Source organism: Taudactylus pleione, unplaced genomic scaffold, assembly GCF_031769625.1.
Source record: "Taudactylus pleione unplaced genomic scaffold, aTauple2 ptg000215l, whole genome shotgun sequence".
Classification (NCBI taxonomy): Eukaryota; Metazoa; Chordata; class Amphibia; order Anura; family Myobatrachidae; genus Taudactylus; species Taudactylus pleione.
The window spans coordinates 954,643-971,084 of record NW_028284617.1 but is presented as its reverse complement, the minus strand read 5'-3'; positions in this window follow the sequence as shown (position 1 = coordinate 971,084).

Sequence of the window (16,442 nt, the reverse complement as noted above, 5' to 3'; positions counted from 1 at the left end):
GGGATCTGGAAAACATGTAATGAATATAGTGGTGCAGCAAGTAGTAAATAAATTGGAAAGCCAGTAATGAATATAGTTGAGCACCGACAAGGTGACCTGGAAAACATGTACTGTTTGGGGTGCACTGATATAGCCCATCTATAGGATCAATTATTAATACTGAATAATACCCTATCCAGTACATAAAGAGACCAATCTGTGCATCTATGTCCACGGCAGTACATGTTTCTTTTTCTGCCCTCCCCCAGATTCCCCAACTTGCTCAAATGATCTGTAATAGAGCCCACATATGTAATAAAAAGATTCAGCTCAGACAGGATGACTCTACTTTTTACATTGAATTGATTACTGAAGCTGTTTGTCCTGGCTGTATATGGAAGAATTATTTAATTCCGTATATTCGTATGATGCCTGTTATAGCTGGTTTTCAGTGCTGATTATGCCCTCTTAGTGGTAACATGCTAAAAATCAGGCATTTGAAAGCCCCTCTGTAGAAATTCTGCATTTGCCTCTGAGCCCTGTCCCCCTTTACAAACAAGGGCTGTTAGGTTTGCCCAAGCGGGAGGCACAGGCAGGCCCCTCCTACATATATTTAGCAGAGGTCGCGTGTGTGACCAGTAGCAGTGGGCTCTCCACTACCACAGTACGCAGTTACGCCAGCAGTTATTTAGTCTCCTATGCATAGAACTAGGCAGTCCTGGCTCCGCTGACCCAGAGTGCTGCCTGGTCGGCTGCCCAACACTGCGTCAGTTGTTACCAGAGTTGGGACCATGGCGCCCGTAAAAAGTGTATGTCATAGCACCCACCCCCCTGCACACACACTCCCTGTACTGAACCGAGCTAGTGGGGTATGGCAAGCTTGCAGGGGAATACTGGAGTGAAGAGTAAAAACAGCAAACAGTGGCAGTATCCAGTATCTGGGCACTGAGGTACTATTGGTAATAGAACTTTTTAGTTATGCACTATCTGACATTAATGGGTAGCTGCTTTGACACTGCTTATTTAAGTATAGCACCTAGGATCTAACTGTGATCTCCTTTGAATCATTGATATCAATTGATGAAAGAGCTTGGCCCACAAAGTCACGGTGCTTGTATTTTTGGGCCCACAAAGTCACGGTGCTTGTATTTGTTATACACAGAGGGCTATGGCCCACATTCACGATGCTTGTATTTGTTATACACAGAGGGCTATGGCCCACAAAGTCACGGTGCTTGTATTTGTTATACACAGAGGGCTATGGCCCACAGTCACGGTGCTTGTATTTGTTATACACAGAGGGCTATGGCCCACAAGTCACATTGCTTGTATTTGTTATACACAGAGGGCTATTGCCCACAAAGTCACGGTGCTTGTATTTGTTATACACAGAGGGCTATGGCCCACAGTCACGGTACTTGTATTTGTTATACACAGAGGGCTATGGCCCACAAAGTCACAGTGCTTGTATTTTTTATACACAGAGGGCTATGGCCAACAAAGTCACGGTGCTTGTATTTGTTATACACAGTGGGCTATGGCCCACAGTCAAGGTGGTTGTATTTGTTATACACAGAGGGCTATGGCCCACAATGTCATGGTGCTTGTATTTGTTATACACAGAGGGCTATGGCCCACAAAGTCATGGTGCTTGTATTTGTTATACACAGAGGGCTATTTTTTATTTTTTTTACACACAGCCACTTCTTGTAGTCAGTGTGCCCCCTTAAACAGTCACCTCCACTTGTGAGTCTCTGGACACCGCACTTAATCAGCAGAGTATAGTGCAGCATACATCAGCATGCAGTGTGCCCCCTTACATACACAGTCACTTTTGCCAGCGCAGCCACTTAGCAGAGTATAATGCAGCATCAGTGTGTGTCCCCTTATACAGCCACTCAGTGATCAATGCTAGTGATCTAGCCACTCGGTGCCCCCTCAGCCCAGTTGCAGAGTAGCGCACTATCGGAGTGTGCAGGACACATGGCGCTGAGTCGCGGGACTCGGCACCTTATGTAGAGGCGAACTCTTGCCTCTCGCGAGAGTTCAGCACTCTTGCAAGATCCCATGTCAGGACGCAGACGTCTGGCTCGCAGTGGGGATCAGAGATGGCAGGAACACCCGAGCCTCAGCTCAGGTGGACTCGGATCCCTACTGTTCTGAGCGGTTCGGATTCCACAGAATCCGAACCGCTCATCTCTAACTAAAATTCGCACCAACAGCCAAGATGGACAAGTTTGACACATACATGGACCTCAAATAATTATTTGCTAAGACACCCATGCCCCCAACACAAACCAACAAGTAACGACATATACAAACACACCAATCATAAACCCACCTATCAATTCTACCCCAGTTACATCATGGAGAACCATATACAAAGGAACAAAAACATCATTATCAAACCGGCAGACAAATGGGGTGGAATAGTCCGACTAGACAAAGCTGACTACCTTAAAGAAGCGTTAAGAATACTTAGCGATGAAAACACATATAGTAATCTGAAACAGGACCCCACCAAAAATTTTTAGTCAGTACTTCAGAGATTACTTAAAAAGGGACTTCTTGAAAGAATACTCACGAAACAAGAACATGAATTCATTAATATAAAAAATTTGGTAATTCCTGTATTTTACTACTTACTCAAAATTCATAAAGACCAGACACAACCACCAAGCAGGCCCATCATATCCGGAATTAACTCACTCACCGCCAACCTCTCACAATATTTTGATACCTACCTACAACCATATCTAAAGGCGCAAAGAGCATACCTCCGAGACACAACAGACATTCTCAACTGACTAAAAAGCATGAAATGAAATGAAGACTATTGGTTAGTTACTTGTGATGTGGCATCTTTATATTCCATCATAGATCATGAACAGGGTTTAGAGATCACCAGACACTACCTCACTTTGGACCCAGAAATGGAAGAAAAACAAATAGACTTCATCATTGAAAGCATAAATTTTATCCTAACACACAACTACTTTTGGTTCGGCGATGAGTTCTACATACAGACCAAGGGAACCGCTATGAGAACAAGGTTCACGCCAAGCTTTGCAAATCTCTTTATGAGTTACTGGGAGGACAAAAACATCTGGTCCCATCCTAAACTCGACGCGAACCTCGTTACATGGACGAGATTCATAGACAATGTCTTTTTTATTTGGAAAGGAGACATCATTTCACTCACAAACTTCATTACATACGTCAATGACAATGAAAACAACCTTGTATTCCCCACCAAATATAGCAAATCCCTAGTAGAGTTCCTAGACTTAAACATCTTTATCGAGAACAACAAAATCCAGACAAACACGTTCCGCAAAACAGTTGATGTGAACAGTATGATCTTAGCCTCAAGTGAACACCACCCCAACTGGTTGAATAACATACCAGTTGGGCAGTTCAAGAGGCTAAGACGTAACTGTTCAAAGCTAACAGACTATGACAAACAAAGCACGACAGTAAGATCACAATTTCTGGAGAAGAACTACAACAAAGACCTAGAACAACAAGCATACAAAGAAGTGAGAGAACAAAATAGAGAACCACTTCTAGAATATAAATCAAAGACAGAATCAAATAAGCAAAACAAAGTCCTCTTCATCACACAGTACAATAGACAAGCAAGTCAAATCAAACATGTACTGAAAAAACACTGGCACATATTACTCCAGGACGAGACCTTGGGGGACATCCTACCACCTGTACCAAAGATAGTGTTTCGTAAAGCACCTGATGTGAGAAGCTAAGTAATCAAAAATCACATTCCCCCCACCAAAACTATCCAAACAACACTAAAACCAAAACCAATTACAGGGGGTTTCTACTACTGTGGGACATGCATAGCATGCAAAACAACCAAAGAAGCACAACACCCATACATGCAATAACACTCACTAGCAATGGAAAGGAACTTAAAATAACACTGAATCTCATAGTCATGATTGAGTAACACAGGTCTAGAGACATTTAGTATTGTACACATTAGTTTCCTGTCCAATGACAAGTACCAATCCACCAAGGGAAGAGCACAATCAGTAACCTTATGGTTATTTTCACATAAGTTACTGTAGGGACCTGTGATCGACGATCGCGGGTCGCTACAGTCATCGGTAAGTTGGTGGTGTGCTGGATGATCGATATTGATCATCGAGCATACCAGGGAGGGTGCATTTCGATCTGCCATCGATATCGTATCACTGGCAGATAGCTACGTGTGTGCGCATCATTACTGAGTGTTGGAGAACAGCTGCCACAGACAAGTGTGTAACTGTATCCGCCAAGAAGCCGCTGCTTCATATATATAGCCCCAAGTGTCAAGATGAAAATGATATGGTAATAAAAAAGAACTTTAAGAATGCCCCCTGAAATGTGCTGATATTTGCATGTGCCTAGTTTGCCTTTAGGGTGAAAACGAACTACAGCACTAGTCAACATACAAACCAGATGCCATATAAACTTATAAAGCTACATATATACTAAAAATTAAAATGAATAGTCATATATCGGAATGGATCTGAGAGGACTTGAACATTTGCTCAATGGCCTCCCCTCATGTCTTGAACTGCAGATGGTTCACCTATTTACAACACAGCAGTGTTACTGAGGTATGGATAGGTTACTGTTCTCAGTGCCTCTCAAATTCAATACACGGACACACTAACAGTGCATGTTTTCCAGGTCTCACAAGTGAAATAATTAGAATTACCTGTGGATCTTTCAAAACATATCAGTTGGTAATGAATACACCTGTCTCCAACAAGAATATATTGAAAACATGCACTGTAAGTGTGTCCCGAGGGCTGGATTTGAGGAGCACTGCTCTACTATGAGCTGCAGCCAATAACCTGATCCAAAATGTAATCCTAATGCATGTTTTCCAGGTCTCCTCATAGAATCACAAGTTAAATAAATAGTACATTTTAAAATATGTTAAGTCAGTCAGTAATGAATACACTTGTGATCCAGCACAGAGTATGGGAATCATGCACTGTTTCCTGAGACCTGGGGATATATTTTTTAGAAGTGGAGATGTTGCCAATAGAAACCAATCAGAATCTACTTAACATTTAACTAGCACCTTCTAGAACAGGGGTGGGCAATAAGCGGCTCTTCAGCTGTTGTTGAACTACAAATCCCAGCATGCCTTGCAACAGTTTTAGCATGGCCAAATAGAAAAACTATGGCAGGGCATGATGGGATGTATAGTTCTACAACAGCTGGGGGGCCGCTTATTGCCCACCAATATTCTAGAAGGTTATAGCTAGAATCTGATTGGTTGCTATGGGCAACATCTCCATTTCTAAAAACTCTCACTTTACTAAATAGACCTCCTGGAGTACAGAAAAACTGATATAGTCTAAACATGGGCACACACTATACCAGAGTTTATCAAACTCCGCCTCTACATACTAAGTTTTAAGGATATCTATGTTTGAGCACAGGTGACATAATTAGTAGCTTAGTCAATTTGATTTACCTATCTGGACTCAAGTATGGATATCCTTAAAACCTGGACTGTGGCGGCGTGGCTTGGACGCTGAAGATTACGGCAGCATGGCGCCGGAGCTCCGCTGTTTTTAATCTTCAAACAGCGCCTGCCGCCGTGCTATCCCATTCCCCGGGTCAGTCCTGCACTTTCTGACAAATTAAAGACCCCCGGGCAGATAATTCACCTGCCAGACAGCCTCTCTAGCCTCCAGACAAAGGGCCCTGGGAGCCAGCAGCAGCGGAGACGCCAGTGCTGAGGCTCTGACTTCTCCCTGACACGTCGGGATAAAAAGCTGCCGCATCCCCCGCCGCCGATTTATATCCCCGCTCATTACTCACCACAGCTTGCGGAGACATGAGAGAATGCCGCCGGTCGGGCCCTCGCTCCTGTCCCAACATTACAGGTGACAGTTATTCAAGAGAGGGAACTCCCTGGGGAGAAAGGAGTTCCGGGCGCCTTTTTAAGTTTATACAAACTCTCACTTTCTCACTAAGCGCTCCCCTTCTATTTTCAGAGCGGCATTTGAGCACAATATTATCTGAAAGTTCTCTAATTAATTACCACAACAGCCTTAGTGCTCCTAATTAATAGGCACCTAAAGAGCTCTACATTAACCCCGGTATTCCAATCCATAAAGCTGCACTAGCAGCACCTTAAATACAGCAAGATATCCCAGTGTTAAAAGGAGTTGAGGCTCTAACATCAGATGGAGCATTCTGGCCCTTCTCAAAGGCAGCCCAAACAACAAAGAGCTCGCTCTGAGAAAAGAAGAGCTGAAATCAACATGGCTTCTGCCTCTGAGTCACAGTGCTCCATTGCAGACATGGATACAAGCACTGCTATATCTCAGCCCGCTTCCCCTGCCTCAGATCATCAAGATAACCTTGTTACCTATGGAGAAGTGGTTAAAGTGATCCAGGAGGCTATGGGCCCTATAATGGACACTCATTCAACTAAACTAACACAAGCGGTCTCGGACATAAAATCTCAGATTTCAGACCAATGAGAATAGACTGGAAGTCATGTTCCACGATGTTGATGAGTTAAAAACCAATACTGCTTCTCTACAAAAATCACATTACCAAGTATTGAGTAAACTTGATGATTTAGAAAATAGATCACGAAGGAACAACCTTCGCATCACTGGCCTACCCGAAACCCTTAAGGGCACAGAACTGTCTCGATTTCTTATGTCGACCTTACCGGAACTACTGAATATAACGGATATATGTTCTGATATGGTAGTGGAAAGGGCGCATAGAATTGGCCCAGTGCATGACTCTAAGGACTCTAGACCACGTGTTATCCTCATATGCTTAAACTTTCTCCACAAGGATGCCATTTGGAGCGCTTCACGCTGACATGGAGAACTTCAGTGGGAGGGATCTAAATTCCATATATTTCAAGACTATTCTGCAGAGGTGACACGGGCAAGGAGAGAGTTTTCTCCTCTTTGTTCCCGTTTATACAAGGCCAATCGCAAATTTGCTCTGCTTTACCCTGCGAGACTGCGATTGTTTAATGGAGATTCCTTTAAGGACTTCACTTTGGTTGCTGATGCGGATCTATTCATTTCCGAGGAGATGGTGTCTTCCTCTACATTTGACCCATGAATCTATTAAGCCATCCACGTGAGCTGAAGTCAAAGTGCAGTTTAGTTTTCTTCATATGTCTTCATATATTTGTTTTTGAAGTCTAATTTAATACAAAAAGCTAACGTAAGGGGACTTATTTCTATGCTGTCTGATTATTAGAGGTCTCTATAAATTTCTTAGACATATCTTTTTTATTAAAATTAGACTAGGAAGTTGTAATAAGTATAATGGTAACGTTATATTATGTTATGCTGTATGACGATTTATTTGTCTTCAAATGCCGGGGTATGTCAAATGCATTCCTAAATTGTTAAAGAGATGTTTTTGCGCTCTAATGCGTTGAAAATCTGTCTGTATTCAAATCTTAGGGAACTTCTTGACCCTAACAGTTTTTTGTTTGTCTTCCCCCTTTTTTTTCATTTTAGTAATCCTCATGTGTCTTGTCTTGCTTATCTTATGATACGATCTATATGGTGTTCTCACTATCTGATGATATTAAAGTGGCTCAGTGGTTACTACGCTTCTTCCATATTTCATCATGACTAGTTTTGTTTATGGTACCTGGAATGTGGGTGGGATTAGCTCCCCGATAAAGAGAAAGAAAATCCTCCTTTATGCGAAAAAACTTAAACTTGATGTTGTTTTCTTACAAGAGACACATCTCCTCCCTCCTGAAGTGATTAAATTAAACATGCTGGGATGGTCAGTCTTAGCCTCCTCCACATATTCTTCTAAGGCTAGGGGGGTAGTCATCTTGGTAAACAAAAATCTTAATATAATTGTCCACTCAACTACTACCGACCCACGTGGCCGATATGTTATTGCAGACATATCAATCAATAATTCTAGATTTACTCTATGTAATATATATGCTGCTAATTCACAATCCAAGAAATTTTTTCTACATATTCTTTCTAAATTACATATGTACTCAGATGCACCTCTTATTCTTGGAGGAGATTTCAATTTAGTTACCTCAAATGTATTAGACAGAAATACTATGTTAACAAGACCTTCCCCCCCAAAGATTGGTGTGCCCTATGTATGTGACCAGCTGGGATTGGTAGATGTGTGGAGGGTGTGCCATCCAGTGGAGAAGGATTTTACATGCTTATCTGCGGCTCATGCACTCTCTCCCGCATCGATTACTTATTGATCTCCAACCATTTGTTCTCCAGAGTAATAAACTCTAAAATAGAACCAATACATATATCGGATCACGCTTTGTGTTGGATACCGATATTGGGTACTACAGACAGGGATCCTATCCGCCAGTGGCGTTTTCCATCTTACTTGTCTAGTTCTATTAAGTTTCGTAATATGTTGGAGTCCACATGGAGTGATTTTAAACTTAATAACTCAGATTGTGAACATACTGACCCGTTCCTCTTTTGGCAGGCCTCCAAACCTGTGATGAGAGGTGCTATTTTATCTTATTGCAAACATAGAGAAAAACAAATAGGATCAGATTACTTGGAATCCCAGGCAAAATTTACATCTGCATACCAAGATTTTAAAAGTAATCCTAATCTGATATCCAAACAATCATATTATCTTCAAAAAGCCCAGTTTGACAATGTTTTATCCTCTATGGAGTCTAAATATACTTTCAGTAAAGAATCGAGATATTATACCCATGGGAATAAATCAAGTAGATTATTATCTAACTTAATAAAAGGACATCACTCCCCTACAATTATTAAAGCCTTAAAAAAAGATGACGGTACATTGGTCAGATCCAATGCAGAGATGATAGCAATTCTTAAATCATTTTACTCTCAACTATATTCTGATCCGGTCCTGGATGAGTAAAAAAAACAGCTTTTTGGTCCAACTTGCATGTACCGGCTATGTCCACAGATCAGGCTCTATCTTTGATAAAACCAGTAACCACAGATGAAATAATAGCAATCATTTCTTCTCTAAAAAATGATAAAGCCCCAGGTCCTGTTGGCTATTCTAATGATTACTATAAGATTCTCTCCTCAAAAATTTCTGAAACCCTTATGGTAATATATAATTCAATTCTAATGGGTAATAGTCCTCCACAAAATTTTAATTCTGCCACCATCAGAGTTCTACCAAAACCAGGTCGGGATCCAGAACTCCCAAGTTCATACCGTCCGATATCATTATTAAACACGGACTATAAGATCTTCACAAAGTTACTAGCAAATAAACTTAAATTAGTCCTACCATCCATCATCCACGCTGATCAAACTGGATTCATCCACGGCCACCAGTCTGTTGCAAACATTAGGAAGGTATTTTCAGTTATGCAATGGGTGGAATTCACTGGTTCTCACCATGCCAATGTAATACTATCAACTGATTCCGAAAAGGCATTTGATTTAATCATGTGGGACCACCTACTTGAGTTATTGCGAAGGTTTGGGGAACCGGCGGAGTTCACTCAATTAATAGCTAATCTATACTCAGATCCTATGACACAGGTAATGAATAATGGATATCTGTCCTCACCGTTCTATATAAAGAGGGGTACACGCCAGGGTCGCCCACTGTTGCCCCTACTTTTTGCACTAGCTTTGGAACCCCTGGCGATTGCTCTACGAGAATCCTCACTTTTTACTGGTATTATGGTGGGGAAGGTAGAGGCTAAGATGGCACTGTTCGCAGGTGACATGCTTCTACTAATATCTATGCCTAGTGAATCTATTCCAGTAATTGTCTCTTTAATTGAAGATTTTGGGAAGTTTGCTGGTTATAAAGTAAATTATACTATATCTGAAATGCTTCCCTTCGCAGGAGATGTAACAGGATTTGATTTGCACCCAATACTTTCCCTGTTTCCAGTGGTCACAACTACTCTCACATACCTGGGAATTCAGATTGCTAGGTTATTAATAGATTTATACACGGCTAACTTTAGACCTGTATTATCAACCATTTCTAAGATATTGTCTGGTTGGATGAATTTGCCATTGTCTTTGTTAAGTAGAACTACTGTGATTAAAAGTATTGCCTTTCCCAAACTAGCATATTTGTTGCAGATGCTTCCTTTGGACCTCACAAAGAAAGATGCTTCCCATGTGGACTCTTTATTCTCAAAATTTCCATGGAATAATAAAAAAACAAGAATAGCTTATTCTAAGATGCAGCTGCCCCACTCTGAAGGTGGGGTAAATTTACCCAATTTACAATCATTTAGTAGAGCATCACATTTTAGATATATTCTGGATTGGTTTTGGTGTAGATCTATATTTGTAAATTTTGACCTAGAAGTAGAACTATTTTTCCCTTTCTCCCCGGGGGCACTACTTCACTCACCCAAAAAAGACATTCCAGCACAGATATTTTTCAGTACTTTATTTTTTACTACATATCATTCCTGGAGGTACACCAATATCAAATTACAAAGAAATACTTGCTCCTCCAGGTTTACGTCCTTTTGGGGAAATCCAGCTTTTACTCCAGGCCTGCAAAATTATGTATATAAGAGATGGAAAGAGGCTGGCATTGTATCGATCAGAGATGTTTTTGATCCGGGGGGAGTCTTGATGTCTTTTTCTGAATTAAAAAATAAGTATGAGTTAGTAGACAGACATTTCTTCATGTATTTGCAAATTAGACATTTCATTAATTCTATGCCCAAACCTATGTCCAACGCTGAGACACCTGACCCTTTGCAGACTATTTTTTCATTTTCCCATACCAGTCCTTATAGACTTAGATATTATAATATGTATCTCAGATATTCTCAGTATGGTAAATTTTGGGAAAACACTCTTAAAAAATGGACAGCTGAGGGCGTGGCCTGATGGTCTTTCAGCACAGACGTGCCTTGCTGGAGCTCCTGATAATTAACATATAAAAGTGCTTTTTATCCTATTATTTTATGACCAGCGCTGCGCTCCTGTATGACTGGGGGTTTCTGCTGCCCTCCTGCCTGGATCTCCTTCTCCCCTGTGGCCGCTGTGATCCCCGGTGGATTGTGGCCTACCTGCCGCCCAGAAGCCGCTGCCTTGAGTTTGGAGCCTTGCCCGGGTCCCGAGTGCGGCTGAAGCTGTGACCGCCGACTGGTTGACTCCCTCCCTGGAGGCTCCGAATTCCCCCTGCGTGGCCCTCCGTGTTCCCTGAGTCCTCGCTGACTCTGTTGCTGCGCTGTGACCCCCGGTGGTTCGCGGCCTACCTGCCGATCAGAGGCCGCGGATTCAGGTTTGGAGCCCGGCGGATACCCGGGTGACGTCACTCCCACAGACGCCGCCTTGCTCCTCTGCATAGAGGTCTTACCTGACACAGCCTTCACGCTTGCCTGTCGACCTGCTGGGCTGATTCCTTCCCTCTCAGGGGCTGCTGGACTTGGTGGCTGCTGGAGATCTCCCTGGGAAGCGGTGGGTGCCATCTTGGATCTGGGCATCCCAGTTACTGCTCACCTGCAAGCAGCACATATCCTGCCTTGTCTTCACCACTTCTCCATGCAGTCTACATGGCTGCCTTACCAAAATATGATATGGCTATTTGAGGCTGAATAAATGTTTCCTCAACACTCCTCTACCAGCAAGGTACAAATATTCTTTGCCATGTTTTTTCAGTGATATCTATTTTCCATCCCTATGAGACCTCTACAGTTCATGTTTACTTAATGCACTGACCGCAACGGAAACCATTTGCCTTTTCATCATCGTTTATACTTAATTACCGAAGAAGCCATCATGCCTAACAAACGGAGTAAGCTAGCCACTCTTGCGCCTCCAATCAAATTTGTACCCCAGAAAACCGCCGATTCATTGTCTGCGGGAAGATCTTCACTGACAACCAAAGCCACTCCCACTCCTAGCCCTGCAGATTCTCTTGATCTAACTACTGATACTCCGCTGAGTCCGTACACTCCATCAAATGCTTCAGGCATTCCTTACGGACCTTACCTCCGACTTTCAAGTCTCCATTAAACAGCTGACCAGTGAAGTGACCGGTATCGGGGATCACACGAATAACTTGGAGACTAAGATGCAAGAATTAGTTTCCTCCCACAATGACCTGCTGACATCCTATAACTCTGTCTTAACGGAGTTGGTTGCTGTTAAAGATAAATTGGCGGACCTCGAGGATAGATCCAGGAGGAATAATATTAAAATCAGAGGCATCCCGGAGTCCATAATTAATGCCGACCTCCAGAACTTTGCTTTGAATATCTTAAAAAAATTGTTGCCCTCCGTGGAAGCTCGTGATTTGCTGATCAATCGCATCCACCGCCTACCTTAGCCCCGATCAGCTCCGGCAGGTTCTTCTAGAGATGTCCTTCTACGGCTTCATTTCTTCCACATCAAAGAAGATATATTAAGGGCTGCCCGCGAATCGGAGGATACGGAAGTTCTTAATAACCTTCAATTATTTCCTGATCTCTCGGTCCACACTATTAATAAGCGAAGAACGTTCCAACCTCTCACGAAAGCACTCTGGGATAATGATATTCAATATAGATGGGGTTTCCCGGTAAAGCTTTTGGTGCGAAAGGATGGCTCCACGTTTATTATCTCCTCCTTGGAAGCTGGCGCCAAATTACTGGCTGAATGGGAAATACCTGTCTCGATCCCAACATACTCCCAGGGTCCCCTTCTACAACCGGAATGGTCTCGAGTGGGATGAGGCAGTGTCGTTTTGGTCATTTTGGTCTTTTAGGACTTTTTCAATATTTCCTGGTTTCCTACTGGCCAAGAGCGGTTCAACATTGGGCCATTTTGGAACATTTTAGCATTTGCTACAATTAAGTTCCTTCCTCAAGAACATTATTATTTTTGTATATTTAGCTTTGGTTCATTAAAGTGAACATTCTCTGCTGCATTTTATACGATGTGAGTGTTCCCGGTGTAAGGTTTGTTGTATCCTTACAATTTCAGATTAATGTTTTGCTTAAAGTAAATGTTTTTCAGAATTATGACCATAGATTCCTCCCTCTCCCCTTCATCCTTTAAAATTACAGTTTTTTACTATGATTATTTTTCTGTATTTAGGACAAGAGAGGGATGGTAAATGTGATTTATTGGTCTTTGTTATACTATGTTTTATAATAGGTCTCAGGGATGAGGAATGACACAGTCCTCCCCCACATGTTAACTATTTTGCCGTAATGTTTTTTCGCGGCAACTACTAAGGCCCGATATACTGGGTCTTTTGGGTTCTATATTCTCTATATGTGTTTTTGTCTTCTGTTTTACGTGTTTTGGTTTTACTTCCCATTTTTTTTTTTTTTATCTTTTTGTTTTATTTTCTTTTTAGTTTATTTCTTTTTCGTTATATGACAGGTACATTTGGGCCATTTTTACTTACACAATATCTTATTACGCCTAATGGTTAAAGTCCTTTCATTGAATGTCAAGGGCCTTAACTCTCCTCATAAGAGACATCTGGCCCTTTCTACATTCCACCAACATGGGGCCAATGTTGTGGCTCTTCAGGAGACACATTTCTCATCCTTAGCTCCCCCCATATTTAAGGATCACAGATATCCTTTATGCTACATGGCTAATAGTCCACTTAAACGTAATGGTGTTGCCATACTGTTCCATGCTAACACCCCATTTATATTACACAGGAAGATAGCGGATGGGAACGGTAGATTTCTCATTCTTATTGGTAAAATTGAAGAGACTCTTGTCACCCTGGTTTCCCTCTATGCCCCTAATTCTCGCCAGATCCCCTTTCTACGAGAAACTTTTGAGGAGATATCTAAAGTTAGACAGGGAGCACTTATTGTGTTGGGCGACTTTAATTTGGTCTTAGACCCTAAAATAGACAGATCTTCCCCCCAGGGCCTTTCCTCCACCCCTCGTGATATAGGCCCCTCGCTGGCTTTTAAGAAATTGCTGGCAGAGTATGATCTATATGATGCCTGGCGCACCCTATTACCGGATGAGAGAGACTATACCTTTTTTTCCTCAGTTCACAATAGCTACTCCAGAATAGACCTTGTCCTTTTAGATAAAAGAATTCTCCAATCTACAAAAAAGGTTAAAATTCTCCCCATTACTTGGTCAGATCACGCGCCGGTCCTATGGATTTGGGATATAGGTTATCATCTGACTCCCAACCATCCCTGGTGTCTTCCTGAGTATCAATTAAAAAACCCGGAGATTTTGAAGGCCCTTACTGACTCCCTTATGTTATATACTCAGACTAACTCTCCCTCTGATACCTCTATTTTCACACACTGGTGCACCTTAAAAGCGGTCCTCCGTGGTACCTCTATTCAAAAAGGAGCTCAACTTAAGGCTCGCTCTCGCGAATTACAAACTGGCTTAGAATCCACTTTACGGTCCCTGGAGTCCCAAAATCAGCTTCACCCTACTAGAGTGCTACGCAAACAACTCCAAGAGGTTAGATCACAGCTCCAAAAACTTTTTTTGTCACGAATGCAAGTGGCTTTTACCCGATTACGCCATAAATTCTATACGGCAGGCAATAAAGCCTCTCGTCTTTTAGCGCGTAAGCTTCGTGGGCATCAAGCTCGTAACAGAATTAAGTGCCTTTTAACCCCCTCTGGTTCGAAATGTCTTAACCCCCTTGATATAGCAAACTTATTTTCGGACTATTATGCAAAATTATATAACTTATGCGATGACTCCTCAATCCCTCAGCCTTCGATTAATGTAATTTCCTCCTTTTTGGATGATTTATCTTTCCCTACCTTAGATGCGGATGGCCTGGCGTCCCTGAATTCCCCCTGGTCTTTGAAGGAAATTCAGGAAGTAATTAAGAATCTACCCAAGGGCAAAGCCCCTGGTCCTGACGGTTTCTCAAATTCTTTCTATTCTGTATTCACTGAGACCTTGTCCCCGGTTCTTTTAAATTTTTTCACAGAAGCTTCTGATAAAGGTTCTTTCCCATCCGAAATGGTAGAGGCACAAATTGTCACCATTTCCGAAACCTGGTAAAGACCCCTCAGTGTGTAAAAACTATAGACCCATTGCGCTCCTTAACATGGACGTAAAATTTTTTGCTAAACTGATAGCCAATCGTCTGAATCTATTGCTCCCACAATTGATCCATCCTGACCAGGTGGGTTTTGTTCATGGGCGGCAGGCTCCCGATAACACCCGCAGGGATTTAGACTTGGTTGAATGGGTGACGTTTAATAAGCTGTAACTCCTCCTTCTCTCTCTTGATACTGAAAAAGCGTTTGACCGGCTACATTGGGACTACATGCGCCAGGTTGTGTAGATATGAAATCCAGGGTGACATCCTTCGGTCTATCAATGCCGTTTATTCTGGCCCTTCTGCCCGTGTTTTTAGTAATGGGTTTCTCTCCTTACCTTTCCCGATCTCTAACGGTACCAGACAGGGGTGTCCTCTCTCTCCACTGATATATGTGTTGGCCATCGAACCCCTTGCACAAAAAATCCGCCAATCATCTGAGTTTCCAGGGCTCTCCATCCACAATACCTCCCACAAGTTATGTCTGTTTGTAGATGATGTTTTGCTGTTTGTAACCGATCCGGAGATCTCGTTGCTTCCTCTTTACACTATTTTAGATACTTATAGTGCTGCTTCCTTCTATAAATTGAATGTTACGAAAACCGAAGCTTTACCTATTACCATTGCACCTTTATCCTTATGCTCTTTAAAGAGACGTTTTCCATTTGTTTGGAAAAATTCTTCTATATCCTATTTAGGATTTAACATACCATCCTCTATTAATGCCATATTTAATGAAAATTATGTTCCCCTCTTGACCCAACTATCTTCCCTGGCCACTGCTTGTATGAGTCACGAGATATCCTCGTTGGGTCGCATAGCGGCGTTCAAAATTATGTTATTACCAAGATTGATGTATTTATTCCATGCCATTCCCTATGCTATTCCTCGCAAATTATTGCAGCAGATGCGCCGCCTGATGATTTCTTATGTGTGGAGGGGTAAGCCCTCTAGAATGGCTTATAGCCGTATGGTTCGGCCTAAATGCCTGGGTGGCCTTAACCTACCTGATCTGAATAGATACCATGAAGCGGCCCTTCTATCTCAAATATGTGATTGGTTTCTTCCCCCTTCTGTTAAAGTTTGGGTAGACTTAGAACATGCCCTTATCCGGCGATTCCCTCTCCCCGATCTTCTTTGGCTACCCCAACAGCATAGACCGAGATTCCCCTTGATATCTAAAACAATCCTAGATGCCTTAAAAGTTTGGGACTGTAACCTCTCAACCCATTTCGATTTTACCCTCCCTGCTAGAACTGTTTCCCTTCGAGCATTAAATATAGTATTGCCCAATCTCCATATGTCCTACTGGATAAGTCTGGGTATGGAGTCTTTGGCAGACTTTTTCTCCCCATCCTCAATTTTAACATATATTGGCCCTGATTCAGAGCCGGACGCTCTGACCAGAGCGCTCGCTCTGAATCAGGGCC